General features: G+C 42.4%; 12 non-coding genes and 1 pseudogene across 12 annotated transcripts; all 13 read left to right on the top strand.

The window, feature by feature from the left end:
* Positions 1-451: 451 nt before the first annotated feature.
* Positions 452-637, top strand: LOC141193722 (U2 spliceosomal RNA). Its single transcript, XR_012266596.1, has one exon. It is a non-coding gene; the product is annotated as a U2 spliceosomal RNA (small nuclear RNA).
* A 1,115-nt stretch (positions 638-1,752) lies between these two features.
* On the top strand, positions 1,753-1,943 carry LOC141193893 (U2 spliceosomal RNA). Its single transcript, XR_012266697.1, has one exon. It is a non-coding gene; the product is annotated as a U2 spliceosomal RNA (small nuclear RNA).
* Positions 1,944-3,058: 1,115 nt separating this feature from the next.
* Positions 3,059-3,249, top strand: LOC141193891 (U2 spliceosomal RNA). The gene has a single exon (XR_012266695.1). It is a non-coding gene; the product is annotated as a U2 spliceosomal RNA (small nuclear RNA).
* A 1,115-nt stretch (positions 3,250-4,364) lies between these two features.
* LOC141194289 (U2 spliceosomal RNA) lies at positions 4,365-4,555 on the top strand. Its single transcript, XR_012267075.1, has one exon. It is a non-coding gene; the product is annotated as a U2 spliceosomal RNA (small nuclear RNA).
* Positions 4,556-5,670: 1,115 nt separating this feature from the next.
* LOC141193889 (U2 spliceosomal RNA) lies at positions 5,671-5,861 on the top strand. Its single transcript, XR_012266694.1, has one exon. It is a non-coding gene; the product is annotated as a U2 spliceosomal RNA (small nuclear RNA).
* Positions 5,862-6,976: 1,115 nt separating this feature from the next.
* Positions 6,977-7,167, top strand: LOC141193888 (U2 spliceosomal RNA). Its single transcript, XR_012266693.1, has one exon. It is a non-coding gene; the product is annotated as a U2 spliceosomal RNA (small nuclear RNA).
* A 1,115-nt stretch (positions 7,168-8,282) lies between these two features.
* On the top strand, positions 8,283-8,473 carry LOC141193567 (U2 spliceosomal RNA). The gene has a single exon (XR_012266474.1). It is a non-coding gene; the product is annotated as a U2 spliceosomal RNA (small nuclear RNA).
* A 1,115-nt stretch (positions 8,474-9,588) lies between these two features.
* Positions 9,589-9,779, top strand: LOC141193887 (U2 spliceosomal RNA). The gene has a single exon (XR_012266692.1). It is a non-coding gene; the product is annotated as a U2 spliceosomal RNA (small nuclear RNA).
* Positions 9,780-16,165: 6,386 nt separating this feature from the next.
* On the top strand, positions 16,166-16,391 carry LOC141193651 (U2 spliceosomal RNA; annotated as a pseudogene).
* A 1,118-nt stretch (positions 16,392-17,509) lies between these two features.
* LOC141193886 (U2 spliceosomal RNA) lies at positions 17,510-17,700 on the top strand. Its single transcript, XR_012266691.1, has one exon. It is a non-coding gene; the product is annotated as a U2 spliceosomal RNA (small nuclear RNA).
* A 1,118-nt stretch (positions 17,701-18,818) lies between these two features.
* LOC141193884 (U2 spliceosomal RNA) lies at positions 18,819-19,009 on the top strand. The gene has a single exon (XR_012266689.1). It is a non-coding gene; the product is annotated as a U2 spliceosomal RNA (small nuclear RNA).
* Positions 19,010-20,124: 1,115 nt separating this feature from the next.
* Positions 20,125-20,315, top strand: LOC141193883 (U2 spliceosomal RNA). The gene has a single exon (XR_012266688.1). It is a non-coding gene; the product is annotated as a U2 spliceosomal RNA (small nuclear RNA).
* Positions 20,316-21,427: 1,112 nt separating this feature from the next.
* LOC141193882 (U2 spliceosomal RNA) lies at positions 21,428-21,618 on the top strand. The gene has a single exon (XR_012266687.1). It is a non-coding gene; the product is annotated as a U2 spliceosomal RNA (small nuclear RNA).
* Positions 21,619-22,209: the final 591 nt, after the last annotated feature.

Here is a 22,209-nt window from a genome sequence, read left to right as displayed (position 1 = left end):
ACGGTAGAGGTTCAGAGGCAAACAGAAGAGGAGGAAGCTGATAAAGAAATGGACAAAGTTAAAAAAGGAATTGCGGAAATGAAGGGAAGTGGTGTGTGTTTTGAAGCTTTTTTTCCAAAGGTAATCGCAAGTGTGAAGGCAAATAAAGAGAGGTTTTTTGAAACCTATAAGGTGGGAAGGACATGGATAGATTATGTGAATACAAACTTTGAATCTTTCTCGCAAGAGAAAGGACTGTTGGAGTATCTAACATATTATGCGTTGAAGGGAGGAATGCAGTAATGTGTTTTGTTTCCTTCCTCTATATATTATGTGTCTGAGAGGAAATACTGGTTGTTGTTTTGTTTTTTTTGTATATGCATTAAATAATGTTTTTTTGTTTTAAAATGACACGATGATGGATTTGGTCCATCACCGTTTTCAGAAGTATGGAATCGAGATGGTACTTGTAATCTGAGTGTTATGGAAAAAAAAAAAAAAAAAATCTGTTCTTATCAGTTTAATATCTGATACGTCCCCTATCTGGGGACCATATATTAAATGGATTTTTAGAACAGGGAGATGGAAAAAGAGCTTGCTCTGTCCACTCCACGCATTGACCTGGTATTGCAGTATCTCCAGGACCGGTGCACCCCTTCTTTAATGCAGTTTCTAAAATCAGAAAGAATTGAATTCAATGTTTTTTGTTCATTTTGCTTGTTTGTCGGATTTTGGGATGGACTCTTTGGCTTTGCTTTTCTTCTCCTCATTGGATTTTTCATGTTCAAAGTTGCAGAAGCCAGATTACAAGCTCATTTTGGTTCAACTTCAGCAACTGTGCATTGCATTGCCATGTAATGTGATGCAATGCTATCTTTCTAGCTCTCCCTTTTTACTTCCTTTTGGATAAACAGACATATTAGGCAAGCATTTTGGAGCTTTCACCTAAATAACTACAGGTGGTGAGATAAGCTGCACAATATAATTGACCTTTCAGTATATTGTTGCACACACACCATCTATTTAGCAAATGCCCTTGTTATCAACAGCAGCCTTTTAAACTCACCTGAGCTAACAGGTATGTGCGCTGGTTACTCTGCTGCGCTTAAAATTTCTTTTTTGGTTTGCTACAATGCCTTTTCTGAAACGTTGTCTCCCTCTGCTGGAACACTGACTTCTTTCATTTAATGCCTGCAGACTATAAAAGAGAACCCAACCCAAAAAGTTTGGTTGATTAGTCTGTGGCATTCTGTTAAACTGTTGCTTATGGCGGTCTCTGTGAGCTTCTCAGCGACATTCAGCCAGCCAGGTATCCTGCCTGCAGTAGATGGAATGTGGCAATGGAACGCTGGCTGCGCGTGTCATAATAGGCTCTGAGCCTTTATATACCTGTGCACAGCAGCAGCCACCTTCAGTCTGCTGCTGGACAGCCAGCAGCAGCAGCAGCAGGAGAGGTATGTAATCAGGAGCCCTCCTGCTAAGGGTAGACAGCTGCTCGTTCCACCCCACCCCCCGCCTTAATTGGTTCTCCTCCCTTCCAACGGTGTTGAGGCGGGTGGGAACAGCAGGGGGTGAAGGTGCTGTGTTTAAAGAGGTGGAGTTATGCAGATCTAAAACGCGTGGATTGCAGCAGCAGCAAGCCGAAAAGTGCAGGCATGTAAGGGATCTAGAGGTTGACAACATGTCTTCTTAACGGGAGTCCAGGAGCTCATCTCCACAAATGGACTTTTCAGGATCCTTGGGTGGCTCCGTAGTTTGAAACCAATTCTGGTTATCGCTTCTCGGCCTTTTGGCTAAGATCAAGTGTAGTATCTGTTCTTATCAGTTTAATATCTGATACGTCCCCTATCTGGGGACCATATATTAAATGGATTTTTAGAACAGGGAGATGGAAAAAGAGCTTGCTCTGTCCACTCCACGCATTGACCTGGTATTGCAGTATCTCCAGGACCGGTGCACCCCTTCTTTAATGCAGTTTCTAAAATCAGAAAGAATTGAATTCAATGTTTTTTGTTCATTTTGCTTGTTTGTCGGATTTTGGGATGGACTCTTTGGCTTTGCTTTTCTTCTCCTCATTGGATTTTTCATGTTCAAAGTTGCAGAAGCCAGATTACAAGCTCATTTTGGTTCAACTTCAGCAACTGTGCATTGCATTGCCATGTAATGTGATGCAATGCTATCTTTCTAGCTCTCCCTTTTTACTTCCTTTTGGATAAACAGACATATTAGGCAAGCATTTTGGAGCTTTCACCTAAATAACTACAGGTGGTGAGATAAGCTGCACAATATAATTGACCTTTCAGTATATTGTTGCACACACACCATCTATTTAGCAAATGCCCTTGTTATCAACAGCAGCCTTTTAAACTCACCTGAGCTAACAGGTATGTGCGCTGGTTACTCTGCTGCGCTTAAAATTTCTTTTTTGGTTTGCTACAATGCCTTTTCTGAAACGTTGTCTCCCTCTGCTGGAACACTGACTTCTTTCATTTAATGCCTGCAGACTATAAAAGAGAACCCAACCCAAAAAGTTTGGTTGATTAGTCTGTGGCATTCTGTTAAACTGTTGCTTATGGCGGTCTCTGTGAGCTTCTCAGCGACATTCAGCCAGCCAGGTATCCTGCCTGCAGTAGATGGAATGTGGCAATGGAACGCTGGCTGCGCGTGTCATAATAGGCTCTGAGCCTTTATATACCTGTGCACAGCAGCAGCCACCTTCAGTCTGCTGCTGGACAGCCAGCAGCAGCAGCAGCAGGAGAGGTATGTAATCAGGAGCCCTCCTGCTAAGGGTAGACAGCTGCTCGTTCCACCCCACCCCCCGCCTTAATTGGTTCTCCTCCCTTCCAACGGTGTTGAGGCGGGTGGGAACAGCAGGGGGTGAAGGTGCTGTGTTTAAAGAGGTGGAGTTATGCAGATCTAAAACGCTTGGATTGCAGCAGCAGCAAGCCGAAAAGTGCAGGCATGTAAGGGATCTAGAGCTTGACAACATGTCTTCTTAAGGGGAGTCCAGGAGCTCATCTCCACAAATGGACTTTTCAGGATCCTTGGGTGGCTCCGTAGTTTGAAACCAATTCTGGTTATCGCTTCTCGGCCTTTTGGCTAAGATCAAGTGTAGTATCTGTTCTTATCAGTTTAATATCTGATACGTCCCCTATCTGGGGACCATATATTAAATGGATTTTTAGAACAGGGAGATGGAAAAAGAGCTTGCTCTGTCCACTCCACGCATTGACCTGGTATTGCAGTATCTCCAGGACCGGTGCACCCCTTCTTTAATGCAGTTTCTAAAATCAGAAAGAATTGAATTCAATGTTTTTTGTTCATTTTGCTTGTTTGTCGGATTTTGGGATGGACTCTTTGGCTTTGCTTTTCTTCTCCTCATTGGATTTTTCATGTTCAAAGTTGCAGAAGCCAGATTACAAGCTCATTTTGGTTCAACTTCAGCAACTGTGCATTGCATTGCCATGTAATGTGATGCAATGCTATCTTTCTAGCTCTCCCTTTTTACTTCCTTTTGGATAAACAGACATATTAGGCAAGCATTTTGGAGCTTTCACCTAAATAACTACAGGTGGTGAGATAAGCTGCACAATATAATTGACCTTTCAGTATATTGTTGCACACACACCATCTATTTAGCAAATGCCCTTGTTATCAACAGCAGCCTTTTAAACTCACCTGAGCTAACAGGTATGTGCGCTGGTTACTCTGCTGCGCTTAAAATTTCTTTTTTGGTTTGCTACAATGCCTTTTCTGAAACGTTGTCTCCCTCTGCTGGAACACTGACTTCTTTCATTTAATGCCTGCAGACTATAAAAGAGAACCCAACCCAAAAAGTTTGGTTGATTAGTCTGTGGCATTCTGTTAAACTGTTGCTTATGGCGGTCTCTGTGAGCTTCTCAGCGACATTCAGCCAGCCAGGTATCCTGCCTGCAGTAGATGGAATGTGGCAATGGAACGCTGGCTGCGCGTGTCATAATAGGCTCTGAGCCTTTATATACCTGTGCACAGCAGCAGCCACCTTCAGTCTGCTGCTGGACAGCCAGCAGCAGCAGCAGCAGGAGAGGTATGTAATCAGGAGCCCTCCTGCTAAGGGTAGACAGCTGCTCGTTCCACCCCACCCCCCGCCTTAATTGGTTCTCCTCCCTTCCAACGGTGTTGAGGCGGGTGGGAACAGCAGGGGGTGAAGGTGCTGTGTTTAAAGAGGTGGAGTTATGCAGATCTAAAACGCGTGGATTGCAGCAGCAGCAAGCCGAAAAGTGCAGGCATGTAAGGGATCTAGAGGTTGACAACATGTCTTCTTAACGGGAGTCCAGGAGCTCATCTCCACAAATGGACTTTTCAGGATCCTTGGGTGGCTCCGTAGTTTGAAACCAATTCTGGTTATCGCTTCTCGGCCTTTTGGCTAAGATCAAGTGTAGTATCTGTTCTTATCAGTTTAATATCTGATACGTCCCCTATCTGGGGACCATATATTAAATGGATTTTTAGAACAGGGAGATGGAAAAAGAGCTTGCTCTGTCCACTCCACGCATTAACCTGGTATTGCAGTATCTCCAGGACCGGTGCACCCCTTCTTTAATGCAGTTTCTAAAATCAGAAAGAATTGAATTCAATGTTTTTTGTTCATTTTGCTTGTTTGTCGGATTTTGGGATGGACTCTTTGGCTTTGCTTTTCTTCTCCTCATTGGATTTTTCATGTTCAAAGTTGCAGAAGCCAGATTACAAGCTCATTTTGGTTCAACTTCAGCAACTGTGCATTGCATTGCCATGTAATGTGATGCAATGCTATCTTTCTAGCTCTCCCTTTTTACTTCCTTTTGGATAAACAGACATATTAGGCAAGCATTTTGGAGCTTTCACCTAAATAACTACAGGTGGTGAGATAAGCTGCACAATATAATTGACCTTTCAGTATATTGTTGCACACACACCATCTATTTAGCAAATGCCCTTGTTATCAACAGCAGCCTTTTAAACTCACCTGAGCTAACAGGTATGTGCGCTGGTTACTCTGCTGCGCTTAAAATTTCTTTTTTGGTTTGCTACAATGCCTTTTCTGAAACGTTGTCTCCCTCTGCTGGAACACTGACTTCTTTCATTTAATGCCTGCAGACTATAAAAGAGAACCCAACCCAAAAAGTTTGGTTGATTAGTCTGTGGCATTCTGTTAAACTGTTGCTTATGGCGGTCTCTGTGAGCTTCTCAGCGACATTCAGCCAGCCAGGTATCCTGCCTGCAGTAGATGGAATGTGGCAATGGAACGCTGGCTGCGCATGTCATAATAGGCTCTGAGCCTTTATATACCTGTGCACAGCAGCAGCCACCTTCAGTCTGCTGCTGGACAGCCAGCAGCAGCAGCAGCAGGAGAGGTATGTAATCAGGAGCCCTCCTGCTAAGGGTAGACAGCTGCTCGTTCCACCCCACCCCCCGCCTTAATTGGTTCTCCTCCCTTCCAACGGTGTTGAGGCGGGTGGGAACAGCAGGGGGTGAAGGTGCTGTGTTTAAAGAGGTGGAGTTATGCAGATCTAAAACGCGTGGATTGCAGCAGCAGCAAGCCGAAAAGTGCAGGCATGTAAGGGATCTAGAGGTTGACAACATGTCTTCTTAACGGGAGTCCAGGAGCTCATCTCCACAAATGGACTTTTCAGGATCCTTGGGTGGCTCCGTAGTTTGAAACCAATTCTGGTTATCGCTTCTCGGCCTTTTGGCTAAGATCAAGTGTAGTATCTGTTCTTATCAGTTTAATATCTGATACGTCCCCTATCTGGGGACCATATATTAAATGGATTTTTAGAACAGGGAGATGGAAAAAGAGCTTGCTCTGTCCACTCCACGCATTGACCTGGTATTGCAGTATCTCCAGGACCGGTGCACCCCTTCTTTAATGCAGTTTCTAAAATCAGAAAGAATTGAATTCAATGTTTTTTGTTCATTTTGCTTGTTTGTCGGATTTTGGGATGGACTCTTTGGCTTTGCTTTTCTTCTCCTCATTGGATTTTTCATGTTCAAAGTTGCAGAAGCCAGATTACAAGCTCATTTTGGTTCAACTTCAGCAACTGTGCATTGCATTGCCATGTAATGTGATGCAATGCTATCTTTCTAGCTCTCCCTTTTTACTTCCTTTTGGATAAACAGACATATTAGGCAAGCATTTTGGAGCTTTCACCTAAATAACTACAGGTGGTGAGATAAGCTGCACAATATAATTGACCTTTCAGTATATTGTTGCACACACACCATCTATTTAGCAAATGCCCTTGTTATCAACAGCAGCCTTTTAAACTCACCTGAGCTAACAGGTATGTGCGCTGGTTACTCTGCTGCGCTTAAAATTTCTTTTTTGGTTTGCTACAATGCCTTTTCTGAAACGTTGTCTCCTTCTGCTGGAACACTGACTTCTTTCATTTAATGCCTGCAGACTATAAAAGAGAACCCAACCCAAAAAGTTTGGTTGATTAGTCTGTGGCATTCTGTTAAACTGTTGCTTATGGCGGTCTCTGTGAGCTTCTCAGCGACATTCAGCCAGCCAGGTATCCTGCCTGCAGTAGATGGAATGTGGCAATGGAACGCTGGCTGCGCGTGTCATAATAGGCTCTGAGCCTTTATATACCTGTGCACAGCAGCAGCCACCTTCAGTCTGCTGCTGGACAGCCAGCAGCAGCAGCAGCAGGAGAGGTATGTAATCAGGAGCCCTCCTGCTAAGGGTAGACAGCTGCTCGTTCCACCCCACCCCCCGCCTTAATTGGTTCTCCTCCCTTCCAACGGTGTTGAGGCGGGTGGGAACAGCAGGGGGTGAAGGTGCTGTGTTTAAAGAGGTGGAGTTATGCAGATCTAAAACGCGTGGATTGCAGCAGCAGCAAGCCGAAAAGTGCAGGCATGTAAGGGATCTAGAGGTTGACAACATGTCTTCTTAACGGGAGTCCAGGAGCTCATCTCCACAAATGGACTTTTCAGGATCCTTGGGTGGCTCCGTAGTTTGAAACCAATTCTGGTTATCGCTTCTCGGCCTTTTGGCTAAGATCAAGTGTAGTATCTGTTCTTATCAGTTTAATATCTGATACGTCCCCTATCTGGGGACCATATATTAAATGGATTTTTAGAACAGGGAGATGGAAAAAGAGCTTGCTCTGTCCACTCCACGCATTGACCTGGTATTGCAGTATCTCCAGGACCGGTGCACCCCTTCTTTAATGCAGTTTCTAAAATCAGAAAGAATTGAATTCAATGTTTTTTGTTCATTTTGCTTGTTTGTCGGATTTTGGGATGGACTCTTTGGCTTTGCTTTTCTTCTCCTCATTGGATTTTTCATGTTCAAAGTTGCAGAAGCCAGATTACAAGCTCATTTTGGTTCAACTTCAGCAACTGTGCATTGCATTGCCATGTAATGTGATGCAATGCTATCTTTCTAGCTCTCCCTTTTTACTTCCTTTTGGATAAACAGACATATTAGGCAAGCATTTTGGAGCTTTCACCTAAATAACTACAGGTGGTGAGATAAGCTGCACAATATAATTGACCTTTCAGTATATTGTTGCACACACACCATCTATTTAGCAAATGCCCTTGTTATCAACAGCAGCCTTTTAAACTCACCTGAGCTAACAGGTATGTGCGCTGGTTACTCTGCTGCGCTTAAAATTTCTTTTTTGGTTTGCTACAATGCCTTTTCTGAAACGTTGTCTCCCTCTGCTGGAACACTGACTTCTTTCATTTAATGCCTGCAGACTATAAAAGAGAACCCAACCCAAAAAGTTTGGTTGATTAGTCTGTGGCATTCTGTTAAACTGTTGCTTATGGCGGTCTCTGTGAGCTTCTCAGCGACATTCAGCCAGCCAGGTATCCTGCCTGCAGTAGATGGAATGTGGCAATGGAACGCTGGCTGCGCGTGTCATAATAGGCTCTGAGCCTTTATATACCTGTGCACAGCAGCAGCCACCTTCAGTCTGCTGCTGGACAGCCAGCAGCAGCAGCAGCAGGAGAGGTATGTAATCAGGAGCCCTCCTGCTAAGGGTAGACAGCTGCTCGTTCCACCCCACCCCCCGCCTTAATTGGTTCTCCTCCCTTCCAACGGTGTTGAGGCGGGTGGGAACAGCAGGGGGTGAAGGTGCTGTGTTTAAAGAGGTGGAGTTATGCAGATCTAAAACGCGTGGATTGCAGCAGCAGCAAGCCGAAAAGTGCAGGCATGTAAGGGATCTAGAGGTTGACAACATGTCTTCTTAACGGGAGTCCAGGAGCTCATCTCCACAAATGGACTTTTCAGGATCCTTGGGTGGCTCCGTAGTTTGAAACCAATTCTGGTTATCGCTTCTCGGCCTTTTGGTTAAGATCAAGTGTAGTATCTGTTCTTATCAGTTTAATATCTGATACGTCCCCTATCTGGGGACCATATATTAAATGGATTTTTAGAACAGGGAGATGGAAAAAGAGCTTGCTCTGTCCACTCCACGCATTGACCTGGTATTGCAGTATCTCCAGGACCGGTGCACCCCTTCTTTAATGCAGTTTCTAAAATCAGAAAGAATTGAATTCAATGTTTTTTGTTCATTTTGCTTGTTTGTCGGATTTTGGGATGGACTCTTTGGCTTTGCTTTTCTTCTCCTCATTGGATTTTTCATGTTCAAAGTTGCAGAAGCCAGATTACAAGCTCATTTTGGTTCAACTTCAGCAACTGTGCATTGCATTGCCATGTAATGTGATGCAATGCTATCTTTCTAGCTCTCCCTTTTTACTTCCTTTTGGATAAACAGACATATTAGGCAAGCATTTTGGAGCTTTCACCTAAATAACTACAGGTGGTGAGATAAGCTGCACAATATAATTGACCTTTCAGTATATTGTTGCACACACACCATCTATTTAGCAAATGCCCTTGTTATCAACAGCAGCCTTTTAAACTCACCTGAGCTAACAGGTATGTGCGCTGGTTACTCTGCTGCGCTTAAAATTTCTTTTTTGGTTTGCTACAATGCCTTTTCTGAAACGTTGTCTCCCTCTGCTGGAACACTGACTTCTTTCATTTAATGCCTGCAGACTATAAAAGAGAACCCAACCCAAAAAGTTTGGTTGATTAGTCTGTGGCATTCTGTTAAACTGTTGCTTATGGCGGTCTCTGTGAGCTTCTCAGCGACATTCAGCCAGCCAGGTATCCTGCCTGCAGTAGATGGAATGTGGCAATGGAACGCTGGCTGCGCGTGTCATAATAGGCTCTGAGCCTTTATATACCTGTGCACAGCAGCAGCCACCTTCAGTCTGCTGCTGGACAGCCAGCAGCAGCAGCAGCAGGAGAGGTATGTAATCAGGAGCCCTCCTGCTAAGGGTAGACAGCTGCTCGTTCCACCCCACCCCCCGCCTTAATTGGTTCTCCTCCCTTCCAACGGTGTTGAGGCGGGTGGGAACAGCAGGGGGTGAAGGTGCTGTGTTTAAAGAGGTGGAGTTATGCAGATCTAAAACGCGTGGATTGCAGCAGCAGCAAGCCGAAAAGTGCAGCCATGTAAGGGATCTAGAGGTTGACAACATGTCTTCTTAACGGGAGTCCAGGAGCTCATCTCCACAAATGGACTTTTCAGGATCCTTGGGTGGCTCCGTAGTTTGAAACCAATTCTGGTTATCGCTTCTCGGCCTTTTGGCTAAGATCAAGTGTAGTATCTGTTCTTATCAGTTTAATATCTGATACGTCCCCTATCTGGGGACCATATATTAAATGGATTTTTAGAACAGGGAGATGGAAAAAGAGCTTGCTCTGTCCACTCCACGCATTGACCTGGTATTGCAGTATCTCCAGGACCGGTGCACCCCTTCTTTAATGCAGTTTCTAAAATCAGAAAGAATTGAATTCAATGTTTTTTGTTCATTTTGCTTGTTTGTCGGATTTTGGGATGGACTCTTTGGCTTTGCTTTTCTTCTCCTCATTGGATTTTTCATGTTCAAAGTTGCAGAAGCCAGATTACAAGCTCATTTTGGTTCAACTTCAGCAACTGTGCATTGCATTGCCATGTAATGTGATGCAATGCTATCTTTCTAGCTCTCCCTTTTTACTTCCTTTTGGATAAACAGACATATTAGGCAAGCATTTTGGAGCTTTCACCTAAATAACTACAGGTGGTGAGATAAGCTGCACAATATAATTGACCTTTCAGTATATTGTTGCACACACACCATCTATTTAGCAAATGCCCTTGTTATCAACAGCAGCCTTTTAAACTCACCTGAGCTAACAGGTATGTGCGCTGGTTACTCTGCTGCGCTTAAAATTTCTTTTTTGGTTTGCTACAATGCCTTTTCTGAAACGTTGTCTCCTTCTGCTGGAACACTGACTTCTTTCATTTAATGCCTGCAGACTATAAAAGAGAACCCAACCCAAAAAGTTTGGTTGATTAGTCTGTGGCATTCTGTTAAACTGTTGCTTATGGCGGTCTCTGTGAGCTTCTCAGCGACATTCAGCCAGCCAGGTATCCTGCCTGCAGTAGATGGAATGTGGCAATGGAACGCTGGCTGCGCGTGTCATAATAGGCTCTGAGCCTTTATATACCTGTGCACAGCAGCAGCCACCTTCAGTCTGCTGCTGGACAGCCAGCAGCAGCAGCAGCAGGAGAGGTATGTAATCAGGAGCCCTCCTGCTAAGGGTAGACAGCTGCTCGTTCCACCCCACCCCCCGCCTTAATTGGTTCTCCTCCCTTCCAACGGTGTTGAGGCGGGTGGGAACAGCAGGGGGTGAAGGTGCTGTGTTTAAAGAGGTGGAGTTATGCAGATCTAAAACGCGTGGATTGCAGCAGCAGCAAGCCGAAAAGTGCAGGCATGTAAGGGATCTAGAGGTTGACAACATGTCTTCTTAACGGGAGTCCAGGAGCTCATCTCCACAAATGGACTTTTCAGGATCCTTGGGTGGCTCCGTAGTTTGAAACCAATTCTGGTTATCGCTTCTCGGCCTTTTGGCACGATCTGTAGTGGGTTGTGACATTGGGCTGAAGGTTACTGTGGTGGCAGAACCGATTCTTGGCCTTTGGAGATATCCAGTGCTGCTTTTGGGAATCGGTGCTAAAGCTGCAGTGCCTTTTCTTTACGGAGGACGGTGTGTTGGAGGGAGGACGAACTTCGTGGAGGCTGCGATCCGTGTGTGATATTTTCCTTGGTATCTGGAAAAGAAGAGGAAAATCATGGAGACAAGGAGAAACCCTGGAGGAAGGAAGGAGAATCAAGCAAGCAACCCGAATGATTATTTCTCGGAGGAGCATCCGCTGAAGGACACCATCAGGTTCGTGGTTGCTCCTGACCACCGGCAGGTGAAAGATTCTCAATTTATTTTCAATGTTATTTGTAAGCTCTTGAAGATCGACAAGGAGCATCTTTTTTGCTTTCAATCTTTTTTTTCTCGAGGACTTTATGATGTTACGCTTAATAAAGCCTCGCAGTGTGAAAGTGCCTACGCTCTTTATGAAGTAAATAAAGAGAAGGTAGAGCTGGAGGGGGTGAAAGTAATCCCCTCTTTTCAGTTTTCAATGAAAGTACTGACGATTCATTTGTTTAGTCCATTTATTACAGACTCTGAGGTTGAAAGTTACCTATCAATGTATTGTGACAAAATCATCCCTAAGAGACGCGGGGAAACACAGTTTGGAGTGTGGAACGGGAAACGTGTGTATGTGGTATCATTTAGGAAGAACCCGAATGAGGAGGGGGGCGTGTCCAGACCTCCGCCGCAGGTTTATATCAACCATAGCCGAGGTTATTTATTCTTCCCAGGGATGCCACACTACTGCCGTGTGTGTAAAAAATATGGACATCTGGATGCAGAATGTAACAAGTGTTTTAGTTGCATGGGTACTCCTCACCAGATGGATGAGTGCCCTAAAAATAAGAAAAAGGATGTAGAGGAGATGGACACATCGCCTGAAGAACAGCAACAAGAAGCTAAAGACGATGTGGAAGCAGGCATTGCTGCTGAAGAGGAAAAAGGGGAAGAGGAGAAAGAAAGGAGTGAGAAGGAGGAGACAGAAAGAAAGAGAAAAGAGGAAGAGGAGGGACGGGCAATGAAGGAGAAGAAGAAGGAGGAACGGGTTAAAAAATCACAAGAAGAAGAGGAAAGGAAGTTGGAAGAAAGGAAGAGAAAGAAGGAAGAGGAAAAACAGAAGAGGATAGAGGACATAGAAAAAAGGGCCATGGAGATAAAGAAACAGATGGAAAGGAAAAAGAGAGAAGAGCAGAAGAAAGAAGATAAGAAGAAAGAAGATAAGAATGAAAAGAAGAAGATAGAAGAACAGAAGAAAGAAGATCAGAAGAGAGAAGAGAAGAGTCAAATGTTGCAAGAAATTTCTCCACTAAGTAAAGGGAGTAGTTGTGGAGGGGAAAGTGATATTCCAGAAGTAGTGGAGTCCACTCCTACTAATTCCCTGTCGCAGAGCTTACCTTGCGCGCAGGTACAAATGGACTGCACAGAAAAATCTCTAAAAAGAAGTGTGGATAGAAGTGATAATGAAGGAATACCATGTGGTGGGAAAGTAAAGGCATTAGAAGCAACAAGTCTGCTGGGGAGTGTGTCATCTTCGGATGTATCAGATCTGGAGGTAGACCCATCTTCTCCGGCAGTAGAGAATGAGGGCGGAGGGAAGAGCCCTGCACTAAATGTTAGAAGATGATCCGCTCAATGTCCCTGAATGTTCAGGGGTTTAACGACCTATATAAGAGAACTGCTTTATATGATTTTTTAAATAATGAAAATATTGATTTTATCTTTCTACAAGAATGTAATTTGACAAAAAAAATAAGCTATGAATATTTACAGGGTATATGGAAGGGTAACTTATGCTTTTCTGGTGGGAACGAGTCAAAAAGTGATGGTGTGGGGTTTTTATGCTCTAAAGATTGGGAGATTGTAAATTATGAAGAGATATACCCTGGGAGGATTTTAAGAATTGATGTGCAGAAAAATGGGAAGAAAGTGAGGTGTTTTAATGTGTATGCAAATGCAGAAAAAGCCTTGAGATTACATTTGTTTGAACTGTTGCAGCTGTTTTTACCTGGAGTAGATCCATTAGTTTTAGGTGGGGATTTTAATTGTCATTTAAAAAATGTAAAAGATGGGTCAGCTTCATGTCTTAGAAATATTTTAGCAGCTTTTAATCTTAAAGATACATGGGCATTAGATGGACAAAAAAAGGAGCATGAAGTCACTTGGGTGGGGAGAGGTGTTTCATCCAGAATAGATTATATTTTTATATCTCAAGCCCTAACATGCTCAGGTTTTAAAACGCATTCAACACCTTTTTCAGATCATAAAATAATAGAATGTAGTTTTAAAATAGAATCAGATGTGGATAAAAGACCGTCACACTGGAAATTTAATGTATCCCTACTACAAGACGAGGTGGTTATGGAAGGTTTTAAAAAGCTGTATGAAAAACTGAAGCTAAAAAAAACGTTTTTTAAATCTATTTTTAATTGGTGGGATTTTGTCAAGAAGGAGGTAAAAATATTTTTTATTAAAGAAGGAAAGAAGAAAGCTGCTGCAAAACGTATTTTTTATAATGATCTTAATGCTAAACTGCAATGTTTTTTTCACCTCGAAAATAACGGATGTGATCTGCAGGAGGCGATCCGAACAACAAAAGAAAAGATCCAAAACTGCCTGAAAGAAAAAGGTAAAGAAATTATTTTTAATTCCCGAGTAAAAGTTTTAGACGAGGATGAAAAATGCACAAAATTCTTTTTTAAAAAAATATGTGACAAGAAGGATTATATGAAGGTTTTGGAAGGAGAAAAAAGTTTGGAGGGGAAGAAGATGAAAGCAAAAGAATTTTATGATGATTTATTTTCTGTTAAAAACACGGATGTGTCTCTAAAAAAACATTTTTTAGAAGGACTGGAAAAAAATTTTAATGCGGAAGATAAATCTTTTTTAATAGGGAATTTTACTAAAGAGGAAGTTTTTAATACAATTAATACGCTACAAAATAACAAAACGCCGGGAGCAGATGGACTACCTGTTGAATTTTACAAGTGTTTATGGGAGATCATGGGTGAGGATTTTTATGAAGTAATTTTAGAAGCAGAAGCATCTTTTAGTGTCCCAGAGTCGTGGTGGGAGGGTCTTATTGTTTTATTATTTAAGAAAGGAAATAAAGAACTGATTAAAAATTGGAGACCAATAACCCTTTTAAATACGGACTGTAAGGTATATGCAAAGTTACTAGCAAATAGATTAAAAAAGGTAATCGGCTCAGTAATAGAAGTGGATCAGACGTGTGCAGTGCCAAATCGGAGAATCAGCGACTCATTGATTTTAATCAGGGATGTTTTATGGGATGTTTTAGACAGAAAACAAAAGCTTGCTCTAATTACTTTGGATTTTGAAAAAGCGTACGATAGAGTTGCCCATGATTTTTTATTTGCAGTTTTAGAGAAAATGGGATGCCCGGATGTTTTTAGCAAACGTATTAAATCTCTTTACAAATCATGTTTTAGCAAAATATCTATTAATGGTTTTTTATCTGATAATGTAAAAATAAACTGTGGCGTTAAACAGGGGTGTCCCTTATCCCCTATTCTTTTTATTTGTGCAATTGAACCACTTTTAGCAGCTTTTAGGAGAGATAAGGTAATCAATGGTTTTTTTATTCCCGGGAGTTGCAATGAACAAGTTAAAGTGGTGGCATATATGGATGATGTGACGGTTTTAGTTAAAGACACTAGAAGCATGAACAGAGCCATAAGAACAGTGGATTGGTTTGGGGGCGCATCAGGTTTTAAAATTAACATGGAAAAATCTGGTATTTTAACTGTTGGTGATTTTATTGTAGATTCTGAGTGTAAATTAACAAGAATGAATGAAGTAAAAATTTTAGGTATTTATTTCTCAGAGTCAGGTGGTAATGTAAGAAATTGGGAGTCTCTGCTGGAAAGAGTTAAGAAAAAGATTACTTTCTGGCAGTTGAGAGATCTTACCCTGGAAGGAAAAATTTTAATTATTAGACAGGTTTTACTCCCAATGTTTTTATATGTCTCAACAGTTTTTATCCCCCAAAATAATATCATGAAGAGAGTTATTAAGGTATGTTTTAATTTTTTATGGAGATCCAAGATGGAAAGAGTAAAGAGAGAGGAGATATATAAATCAAAGAAAAAAGGTGGGAAAGGTTTTCCGGATATTAGGTCCTTTTTATATGCAAAGTATGTAGCGAACTGTGTATGCACTTTATTAGGACCAGGCTCTAAGCTAAAGTTGTTTTCTATATATAATTTAGGTTTCTATATTAGAAATTATAAATGGTTGGAGATGTCTCTAAATAGGCCTTATAGGTTTTTACCTCCAGGAAATTATATTGTTTTAGAAAAAATTTTAAGAGATTTTAAACTTAAGATGGTCGAAATAAATGTTCTTAAATGCCATAAAAAAATCCTAAAAATCCTGGAAGAGAGAATAGGTATCAGTCCTGTGGAACATTTTTCATTCAAAATTGTGGAAAGAATCTGGATGAATGTAAATTATAGTGTGTTATCTAATGAACACAGGGATTTACTCTGGTGTATAGTAAAAGACTGCCTGCCAACCCGTGAGTTCCAACACAGGCGTGGGTTGGTAAGATCTGAAGTGTGCCCAAGATCCAGGTGTGGGAATAGTGAAACACCCATGCACATCTTCTGGAATTGTAATTTTGCACAGACAATATGGAGGAAAGTGTGCAATATAGTGAGAGCTGTGAGTACTGTTAATTTTTTGGATTTTAACAGAGTATTTTATGGGATGGGGATAAGAGAGGAGGATTTTAAAATTGTATGGATTATTATTGCATGTGTGAAGGCGGCATTGTGGAAAGCAAGGAACATTTTAGTGTTTAAACATAAGGAAGTAACAGTCGACCAGTGTATTAAATTATGTCTAAGTTATTTGTACATGTATTTCTGGAGGGACAAAATGACGCTTGGCAAGGTGAAAGCAAATGAGAAATGGAAACAATGTAAATGGAATGAACTTACCTTGTAAGATTTGATTTTTTGAAAACCTGTGGAAAAACAAAAAAAGAAGAACAAAAACAAACAAAAAAAAATAGCCAAAACTATATAATTTTAAAAAAAAAAAAAAAAAGAGGGAAAAAATAAATAAATATATATATATAAAAGAAAAAGGAAAATAAAAGATTTGGAGAAGTATTAAAATTGGTAGAATGCACGATGATGGATTTGAGTCTTCTTATCTTTTTGTTGATTCCAAGACTTTGTAATCTGAGTGTTAAAAAAAAAAAAAAAAAAAAAAAAAAAAAAAATCTGTTCTTATCAGTTTAATATCTGATACGTCCCCTATCTGGGGACCATATATTAAATGGATTTTTAGAACAGGGAGATGGAAAAAGAGCTTGCTCTGTCCACTCCACGCATTGACCTGGTATTGCAGTATCTCCAGGACCGGTGCACCCCTTCTTTAATGCAGTTTCTAAAATCAGAAAGAATTGAATTCAATGTTTTTTGTTCATTTTGCTTGTTTGTCGGATTTTGGGATGGACTCTTTGGCTTTGCTTTTCTTCTCCTCATTGGATTTTTCATGTTCAAAGTTGCAGAAGCCAGATTACAAGCTCATTTTGGTTCAACTTCAGCAACTGTGCATTGCATTGCCATGTAATGTGATGCAATGCTATCTTTCTAGCTCTCCCTTTTTACTTCCTTTTGGATAAACAGACATATTAGGCAAGCATTTTGGAGCTTTCACCTAAATAACTACAGGTGGTGAGATAAGCTGCACAATATAATTGACCTTTCAGTATATTGTTGCACACACACCATCTATTTAGCAAATGCCCTTGTTATCAACAGCAGCCTTTTAAACTCACCTGAGCTAACAGGTATGTGCGCTGGTTACTCTGCTGCGCTTAAAATTTCTTTTTTGGTTTGCTACAATGCCTTTTCTGAAACGTTGTCTCCTTCTGCTGGAACACTGACTTCTTTCATTTAATGCCTGCAGACTATAAAAGAGAACCCAACCCAAAAAGTTTGGTTGATTAGTCTGTGGCATTCTGTTAAACTGTTGCTTATGGCGGTCTCTGTGAGCTTCTCAGCGACATTCAGCCAGCCAGGTATCCTGCCTGCAGTAGATGGAATGTGGCAATGGAACGCTGGCTGCGCGTGTCATAATAGGCTCTGAGCCTTTATATACCTGTGCACAGCAGCAGCCACCTTCAGTCTGCTGCTGGACAGCCAGCAGCAGCAGCAGCAGCAGGAGAGGTATGTTATCAGGAGCCCTCCTGCTAAGGGTAGACAGCTGCTCGTTCCACCCCACCCCCCGCCTTAATTGGTTCTCCTCCCTTCCAACGGTGTTGAGGCGGGTGGGAACAGCAGGGGGTGAAGGTGCTGTGTTTAAAGAGGTGGAGTTATGCAGATCTAAAACGCGTGGATTGCAGCAGCAGCAAGCCGAAAAGTGCAGGCATGTAAGGGATCTAGAGGTTGACAACATGTCTTCTTAACGGGAGTCCAGGAGCTCATCTCCACAAATGGACTTTTCAGGATCCTTGGGTGGCTCCGTAGTTTGAAACCAATTCTGGTTATCGCTTCTCGGCCTTTTGGCTAAGATCAAGTGTAGTATCTGTTCTTATCAGTTTAATATCTGATACGTCCCCTATCTGGGGACCATATATTAAATGGATTTTTAGAACAGGGAGATGGAAAAAGAGCTTGCTCTGTCCACTCCACGCATTGACCTGGTATTGCAGTATCTCCAGGACCGGTGCACCCCTTCTTTAATGCAGTTTCTAAAATCAGAAAGAATTGAATTCAATGTTTTTTGTTCATTTTGCTTGTTTGTCGGATTTTGGGATGGACTCTTTGGCTTTGCTTTTCTTCTCCTCATTGGATTTTTCATGTTCAAAGTTGCAGAAGCCAGATTACAAGCTCATTTTGGTTCAACTTCAGCAACTGTGCATTGCATTGCCATGTAATGTGATGCAATGCTATCTTTCTAGCTCTCCCTTTTTACTTCCTTTTGGATAAACAGACATATTAGGCAAGCATTTTGGAGCTTTCACCTAAATAACTACAGGTGGTGAGATAAGCTGCACAATATAATTGACCTTTCAGTATATTGTTGCACACACACCATCTATTTAGCAAATGCCCTTGTTATCAACAGCAGCCTTTTAAACTCACCTGAGCTAACAGGTATGTGCGCTGGTTACTCTGCTGCGCTTAAAATTTCTTTTTTGGTTTGCTACAATGCCTTTTCTGAAACGTTGTCTCCTTCTGCTGGAACACTGACTTCTTTCATTTAATGCCTGCAGACTATAAAAGAGAACCCAACCCAAAAAGTTTGGTTGATTAGTCTGTGGCATTCTGTTAAACTGTTGCTTATGGCGGTCTCTGTGAGCTTCTCAGCGACATTCAGCCAGCCAGGTATCCTGCCTGCAGTAGATGGAATGTGGCAATGGAACGCTGGCTGCGCGTGTCATAATAGGCTCTGAGCCTTTATATACCTGTGCACAGCAGCAGCCACCTTCAGTCTGCTGCTGGACAGCCAGCAGCAGCAGCAGCAGCAGGAGAGGTATGTAATCAGGAGCCCTCCTGCTAAGGGTAGACAGCTGCTCGTTCCACCCCACCCCCCGCCTTAATTGGTTCTCCTCCCTTCCAACGGTGTTGAGGCGGGTGGGAACAGCAGGGGGTGAAGGTGCTGTGTTTAAAGAGGTGGAGTTATGCAGATCTAAAACGCGTGGATTGCAGCAGCAGCAAGCCGAAAAGTGCAGGCATGTAAGGGATCTAGAGGTTGACAACATGTCTTCTTAACGGGAGTCCAGGAGCTCATCTCCACAAATGGACTTTTCAGGATCCTTGGGTGGCTCCGTAGTTTGAAACCAATTCTGGTTATCGCTTCTCGGCCTTTTGGCTAAGATCAAGTGTAGTATCTGTTCTTATCAGTTTAATATCTGATACGTCCCCTATCTGGGGACCATATATTAAATGGATTTTTAGAACAGGGAGATGGAAAAAGAGCTTGCTCTGTCCACTCCACGCATTGACCTGGTATTGCAGTATCTCCAGGACCGGTGCACCCCTTCTTTAATGCAGTTTCTAAAATCAGAAAGAATTGAATTCAATGTTTTTTGTTCATTTTGCTTGTTTGTCGGATTTTGGGATGGACTCTTTGGCTTTGCTTTTCTTCTCCTCATTGGATTTTTCATGTTCAAAGTTGCAGAAGCCAGATTACAAGCTCATTTTGGTTCAACTTCAGCAACTGTGCATTGCATTGCCATGTAATGTGATGCAATGCTATCTTTCTAGCTCTCCCTTTTTACTTCCTTTTGGATAAACAGACATATTAGGCAAGCATTTTGGAGCTTTCACCTAAATAACTACAGGTGGTGAGATAAGCTGCACAATATAATTGACCTTTCAGTATATTGTTGCACACACACCATCTATTTAGCAAATGCCCTTGTTATCAACAGCAGCCTTTTAAACTCACCTGAGCTAACAGGTATGTGCGCTGGTTACTCTGCTGCGCTTAAAATTTCTTTTTTGGTTTGCTACAATGCCTTTTCTGAAACGTTGTCTCCTTCTGCTGGAACACTGACTTCTTTCATTTAATGCCTGCAGACTATAAAAGAGAACCCAACCCAAAAAGTTTGGTTGATTAGTCTGTGGCATTCTGTTAAACTGTTGCTTATGGCGGTCTCTGTGAGCTTCTCAGCGACATTCAGCCAGCCAGGTATCCTGCCTGCAGTAGATGGAATGTGGCAATGGAACGCTGGCTGCGCGTGTCATAATAGGCTCTGAGCCTTTATATACCTGTGCACAGCAGCAGCCACCTTCAGTCTGCTGCTGGACAGCCAGCAGCAGCAGCAGCAGGAGAGGTATGTAATCAGGAGCCCTCCTGCTAAGGGTAGACAGCTGCTCGTTCCACCCCACCCCCCGCCTTAATTGGTTCTCCTCCCTTCCAACGGTGTTGAGGCGGGTGGGAACAGCAGGGGGTGAAGGTGCTGTGTTTAAAGAGGTGGAGTTATGCAGATCTAAAACGCGTGGATTGCAGCAGCAGCAAGCCGAAAAGTGCAGGCATGTAAGGGATCTAGAGGTTGACAACATGTCTTCTTAACGGGAGTCCAGGAGCTCATCTCCACAAATGGACTTTTCAGGATCCTTGGGTGGCTCCGTAGTTTGAAACCAATTCTGGTTATCGCTTCTCGGCCTTTTGGCTAAGATCAAGTGTAGTATCTGTTCTTATCAGTTTAATATCTGATACGTCCCCTATCTGGGGACCATATATTAAATGGATTTTTAGAACAGGGAGATGGAAAAAGAGCTTGCTCTGTCCACTCCACGCATTGACCTGGTATTGCAGTATCTCCAGGACCGGTGCACCCCTTCTTTAATGCAGTTTCTAAAATCAGAAAGAATTGAATTCAATGTTTTTTGTTCATTTTGCTTGTTTGTCGGATTTTGGGATGGACTCTTTGGCTTTGCTTTTCTTCTCCTCATTGGATTTTTCATGTTCAAAGTTGCAGAAGCCAGATTACAAGCTCATTTTGGTTCAACTTCAGCAACTGTGCATTGCATTGCCATGTAATGTGATGCAATGCTATCTTTCTAGCTCTCCCTTTTTACTTCCTTTTGGATAAACAGACATATTAGGCAAGCATTTTGGAGCTTTCACCTAAATAACTACAGGTGGTGAGATAAGCTGCACAATATAATTGACCTTTCAGTATATTGTTGCACACACACCATCTATTTAGCAAATGCCCTTGTTATCAACAGCAGCCTTTTAAACTCACCTGAGCTAACAGGTATGTGCGCTGGTTACTCTGCTGCGCTTAAAATTTCTTTTTTGGTTTGCTACAATGCCTTTTCTGAAACGTTGTCTCCTTCTGCTGGAACACTGACTTCTTTCATTTAATGCCTGCAGACTATAAAAGAGAACCCAACCCAAAAAGTTTGGTTGATTAGTCTGTGGCATTCTGTTAAACTGTTGCTTATGGCGGTCTCTGTGAGCTTCTCAGCGACATTCAGCCAGCCAGGTATCCTGCCTGCAGTAGATGGAATGTGGCAATGGAACGCTGGCTGCGCGTGTCATAATAGGCTCTGAGCCTTTATATACCTGTGCACAGCAGCAGCCACCTTCAGTCTGCTGCTGGACAGCCAGCAGCAGCAGCAGGAGAGGTATGTAATCAGGAGCCCTCCTGCTAAGGGTAGACAGCTGCTCGTTCCACCCCACCCCCCGCCTTAATTGGTTCTCCTCCCTTCCAACGGTGTTGAGGCGGGTGGGAACAGCAGGGGGTGAAGGTGCTGTGTTTAAAGAGGTGGAGTTATGCAGATCTAAAACGCGTGGATTGCAGCAGCAGCAAGCCGAAAAGTGCAGGCATGTAAGGGATCTAGAGGTTGACAACATGTCTTCTTAACGGGAGTCCAGGAGCTCATCTCCACAAATGGACTTTTCAGGATCCTTGGGTGGCTCCGTAGTTTGAAACCAATTCTGGTTATCGCTTCTCGGCCTTTTGGCTAAGATCAAGTGTAGTATCTGTTCTTATCAGTTTAATATCTGATACGTCCCCTATCTGGGGACCATATATTAAATGGATTTTTAGAACAGGGAGATGGAAAAAGAGCTTGCTCTGTCCACTCCACGCATTGACCTGGTATTGCAGTATCTCCAGGACCGGTGCACCCCTTCTTTAATGCAGTTTCTAAAATCAGAAAGAATTGAATTCAATGTTTTTTGTTCATTTTGCTTGTTTGTCGGATTTTGGGATGGACTCTTTGGCTTTGCTTTTCTTCTCCTCATTGGATTTTTCATGTTCAAAGTTGCAGAAGCCAGATTACAAGCTCATTTTGGTTCAACTTCAGCAACTGTGCATTGCATTGCCATGTAATGTGATGCAATGCTATCTTTCTAGCTCTCCCTTTTTACTTCCTTTTGGATAAACAGACATATTAGGCAAGCATTTTGGAGCTTTCACCTAAATAACTACAGGTGGTGAGATAAGCTGCACAATATAATTGACCTTTCAGTATATTGTTGCACACACACCATCTATTTAGCAAATGCCCTTGTTATCAACAGCAGCCTTTTAAACTCACCTGAGCTAACAGGTATGTGCGCTGGTTACTCTGCTGCGCTTAAAATTTCTTTTTTGGTTTGCTACAATGCCTTTTCTGAAACGTTGTCTCCTTCTGCTGGAACACTGACTTCTTTCATTTAATGCCTGCAGACTATAAAAGAGAACCCAACCCAAAAAGTTTGGTTGATTAGTCTGTGGCATT

Source organism: Phyllobates terribilis, unplaced genomic scaffold (assembly GCF_046119375.1).
Source record: "Phyllobates terribilis strain yellow unplaced genomic scaffold, ASM4611937v1 Scaffold_66__1_contigs__length_7565176, whole genome shotgun sequence".
Taxonomy (NCBI): Eukaryota; Metazoa; Chordata; class Amphibia; order Anura; family Dendrobatidae; genus Phyllobates; species Phyllobates terribilis.
This window is presented reverse-complemented; position numbering and strand designations above follow the sequence as displayed.